The sequence below is a fragment of the Myotis yumanensis genome, unplaced genomic scaffold, assembly GCF_028538775.1.
Source record: "Myotis yumanensis isolate MYYU_CA2020_CCGP unplaced genomic scaffold, mMyoYum1.0.hap1 SCAF_4, whole genome shotgun sequence".
Taxonomy (NCBI): domain Eukaryota; kingdom Metazoa; phylum Chordata; class Mammalia; order Chiroptera; family Vespertilionidae; genus Myotis; species Myotis yumanensis.
Genome location: NW_027223755.1, coordinates 106,648,469 through 106,653,132, shown reverse-complemented (window position 1 = coordinate 106,653,132; position 4,664 = coordinate 106,648,469). Strand labels below are relative to the sequence as shown.

General features: G+C 56.3%; 1 non-coding gene across 1 annotated transcript; it reads left to right on the top strand.

The window, feature by feature from the left end:
• The first annotated feature begins 1,318 nt into the window (after positions 1 to 1,318).
• Positions 1,319 to 1,437, top strand: LOC139009578 (5S ribosomal RNA). The gene has a single exon (XR_011471316.1). It is a non-coding gene; the product is annotated as a 5S ribosomal RNA (ribosomal RNA).
• The last annotated feature ends 3,227 nt before the right edge of the window (positions 1,438 to 4,664 follow it).

Here is a 4,664-nt window from a genome sequence, read left to right as displayed (position 1 = left end):
TGGGGGGTGATGCTCCCAGCTGTGGGGCAGGATTGAACCTCGGTATCTGTTGCTGGTCTGAGGCCCCCCCTTTATGGCATGTATTTCCTCAGACATAACCAAAGGTCAGCCACGTGCCGGGCACTGTACTAGTTGCTAGGCGGTGCAGAGAGACCATTTGAACCCCGCTCTCAGAGGTCTTACAATCTAACGAGGGGGCTGTTTTGTGACCGTGCCACTTACCCAGCTGATAATTTACTGATCACCCACCATGTGTAAGACATCGATTCAGGCACAGCCACAGACATGCAGAGGAGGGAGAGGTGGCGGTGGCTTGGTCATACCCATCTAACCCGGTACGTGGCCTCCAGAAAGGCTGAGATGAATGGGTGGGGTTGGTCGGATGGTTGGTTGTCAGGGACCGTTTCCGAGTAGGACTAGCGTGGACCTTGTGGAATAGAACTCACTCTGTGGAGATGGTGCAAAGATATGGCCCTCAGGGTCACTGAGGCTGTGAGGCAGTAAGCTAGCTGCATGTAAGGATTCCTCTAGGGCAGTGGTTCTTAACCTTCCTAATGCCGCGACCCTTTCATACAGTTCCTCATGTTGTGGTGACCCCCAACCATGCAATTATTTTCGTTGCTACTTCATAACTGTCATTTTGCTACTGATATGAATCGTAATGTAAATATCTGATATGCAGGATGTATTTAGGCGACCCCTGTGAAAGGGTCGTTCAACCGCCAAAGGGGTCGCGACCCACAGGTTGAGAACCGCTGCTCTAGGGCCTGAGTAGAAAATGCAAATGGTGATGGAGTAAGAGCCAGGAAGTCAAGGAGGCTGGGTGCTTCCTCTCTCTGTGGTCTACTCTTGGTCTCCTCTCCATCTGTGCACTTGTGATAGAGACACGAAAACCAAAAACCTCTTTCTCTATTTTTTTAAAAATATACTTTATTGATTTTTTTACAGAGAGGAAGGGAGGATAGAGAGAAACATCGATCAGCTGCCTCCTGCACACCCCCCACCGGGGATGTGCCCGCAACCAAGGTACATGCCCTTGACAGGAATCTAACCCGGGACCCTTCAGTCCACAGGCCGACGCTCTATCCACTGAGCCAAACAGGTCAGGGCTCTTTCTCTATTTTATGAAAAGCATCAGTGCAAGCACAACAACTGGTCCTCAGGCTTAGAGACGAGGAGTGTTTGGAAGAGACTAAGGTGAACTGGGGACACAGCCCTACGTCAGGGGCAGCCACTTCTCAGCTTAAACCAGGTTCTGGATGCAAGAACAATGGCCCACGGCTGCCAGCTCCACTGCTGTTTCAAAAGAAGCTGGAATGTCTACGGCCATACCACCCTGAACGCGCCCGATCTCGTCTGATCTCGGAAGCTAAGCAGGGTCGGGCCTGGTTAGTACTTGGATGGGAGACCGCCTGGGAATACCGGGTGCTGTAGGCTTAAAAAAAAAAAAAAAAAAAAAAAAAAAAAAGAAGCTGGAATCATGGGCTTTTTAAATGAAATCGCCCAATTTTAAAATAAGCATCCACTCGAATTTTAAGAAGACAACTTTGTGGGGCAGTTGAGAAATTTTCCAATTGTAGCTGCTTAGGGAACCAAGGGAAATCAGCTTAGAAAGATGGGCTGAAGCCACGTTTCAAATGGCCCTAAATGCCACGTTCAGGAGTTTGACTTGAGCTCACAGTTTTAGTTTTAAGGATCAAATATGGTTTGTGGAACAAGGGAGTGGCATGGGAAATAAGGCAGGCAGGGTTGTAGGCTCCTGCAATAGCTCGGGTTTGTGACAATGAGGTTGAAAGATGGTGGCAGTGGGACTAGAAAGATGGGTTGGATCAAAGATGATGAAGACTAGGAAGAAGGTAAGTGATGAGGGAAGTGAAGAAAAGAGAACTGAGGGTCCCAATTGAGAATGAGGCCCGTTGAGCTTGGAGAAGTTGTCCTGGGGGGTGAGGCCATCACCCCAACATCTGCGCCTGCAGCCTTGGCTCGGCCTCCAGATGGCGGGCGTCTCAGGGGAGCCGGGTGTAACACAGGCTTTATAACTCACTAGAGGCCCAGTGCATGAATTCGTGCACAGATGGGGTGCTTCCGCCTGGCCTGTGATGGAAGCTGATCAAGGCCGTCTTGCCCAGTCCCATTCAGGGCTGACTGGGGCCAGCCGACCAGGAGAAAGGTTGGCTGTGGAAGCGCACTGACCACATTGAGCACCTCCTGCCCTGAGCGTCTGCCCCCTGGTGGTCAGTGCTCGTCATAGCAGCCAGTTGCTCGATCTACTGGTCTTAACTGTTGCTGGGGCTTTTTTATATACAGATTAAGCAAGTAGCCTACAAAATGGGGACGAGGCCACTGACTTCGGGAGGCGGTGGAGGGGAATAAAGAGGCGGCGGCCCGGCCAGCCCTGGGGACGGGGAGGGGAGCGAGTGCATTCTTACCCGGGCCCGAGGTCCCGGGCAAGGGCCCGGCAGAGCGCCTGCTTCGGCGAGACAGGCCGCCCGCCCTGCCCGGAGGATCGCCGCCGCCACGTGCCTCCGGGCCGGCTGGCGGGAGGCCCAGAATGCACTGCGGCGGCCAAGTGCAGGGACGCGCCTCTCCCGCCCCGGGTCTGCGCGGGCGGCCCTCCCCTCCCCTCCCCGCCCCGAGTCCTCCCCCTCGGGACCGGGGGGCAGGCGTGCCTCGGCCAGGGCCCTGCCCCTCCCCCGCGCCCGGCAGGGGACGGGGCCCCCCGCGGGGAGGCCGGGAGCCGAGCGCCGCGAACCGGGACGAGCCGGCCGGGTGCCCCGAGCCCGCGCGGACCGGAAGTGCGCCTGCCCCCGCCCACAGAGCCTCTCTAGGAGCGGGCGCGGCGTCTCGGTGGGAGTAACCCCTTCGGCCCCGCAGGCTGCGCAGCGGGGGGCTCGCTCCCTCCTCCCGCCCGCGGGCTGGTGGCCCCGGGGAGGCTGGGGAGGGCGTGCGGAGCCGGCGCCGTGGCAGGCCCGCCGCTGGGTGGAGTCCCAGCCCCGCTGAGCAGCCTGGGGGTGGCCTGGCCTCTCTGGGCCGCGGCTTTCGTGTCTAAAATAACCGTGTAACCGCAGAGGCCGCTGCAGGTGCCCCGAGAACCAACACGCGTGCAGCGCTGGAGCTGCCCGTCCCGAGGGCTACTACACGCCTGTTATTTCACTGCCGCCTTTAAAAAGGCCTCTAGGAGGAGGGTCCGCTCTGTGATAGGACACAAGGAACAGGGTAGAAACTGCTGTTCCTGAGCGCCTTCTTTGTGCCAGTGAGAGCCTCTAGCAGGGGTGCCTGGCAGGCTAACTAGCCATCTCAGACGGGAACAGGGAAAAACTGAATTATTTAAGGAAAGGGGACTGGGAGATCCAGCGGGGAGGGCTGCACAGCGCTGAGCCAAAGGGTGTTGGGTCCAGGGTGGCAGCAAAAACACACTTAGGGCAGTGACACAAGGACGGGCATAGAGGAAGCAGCAGGACAGCCAGGCGGGGCTGCTTTGGTCACTGGGGGGGCAGAGAGAAGGGGGCTTGGAGACAGGGTCAGGGGTGAGCCTGGGACGAGCTGACGGCCCACTGCTCCCTGGTTGCAAGTTTCATGGGGTCCCTGAGAGGTTGGGGGACCGTGCCTGTGGGAAGAGGAGAGAAGGGGATGACATGGGAGTGCTCCTTGGAGGGAGAGCAGGCACTGGGTCCTTCATCCTGAGTGTATTTATCTCCCTCTCGCAGCTGGAAATCTTAGGGGAGGGTCTTGTTAGAATTTCATCAGCTTCCCAGCTGTGCTCTTTCAGCGTCACGGTCTCCACTGATTGGTCGGTGCCAGGACAGGGGTCATTAGTCAATGCAGCTGGTGCCCAGGCAGCCTGGCATCACTTGCCTGGTTTTTTCTGCTTTCCTGGGGCCTGGAGCTGAAATACAACCGAGGCCTAGATGTTATCTTAGGGAGGAAAAGGTCAGGGGTCTCACCCGTATGACCAGTGATGAGCCAGGGGAGGGCAGGTTGCCCTGGGGGCGAGGTCCTTGTTTTCCCAGTTTTGCCCCTTGCCGGGGCATCCAGGACTTTCTGCCCCGGGGAGTTTCTGTCCCTGGCCCATCGTCCTGGCTCAGTTCACGTCTAACAGCGACATACCTTCTCTCTCTGCCCTTAGGGCAATTCTGTGAGCGGAGTGTTGTTATCGGCCCCATTTTATGAAGAAACAGGTTAAAAACCGGATGTGTGTCAGAGTCTGGACACAAGGCTCTCTGGTCCTCGGATGCAGCCGTGTCCTCTCCACACGGCACCTCTGGTTTTGGAAACTGTTTCTGGGAATTTCAGACTAAACTGTCAAAACCCGCGATGATGTCAGAGACATGGCTGTCTAGTTCAGCCGTGGGCAAACTACGGCCGGATCCGGCCCGATTGAAATGAATAAAACTAAAAAAAAAAAGACCGTACCCTTTTATGTAATGATGTTTACTTTGAATTTATATTAGTTCACACAAACGCTCCATCCATGCTTTTGTTCCGGCCCTCCGGTCCAGTTTAAGAACGCATTGTGGCCCTCGAGTCAAAAAGTTTGCCCACCCCTGGTCTAGTTAGTCCAAAGCTGAGGCGGCTGTGCGAAGTCACCTCCTTCCTACAGCAGGATGAAAATCCACATGAGCAGTGCTGCCCCAGAACGAACACCGTCCTTGCTTAGAAGGATC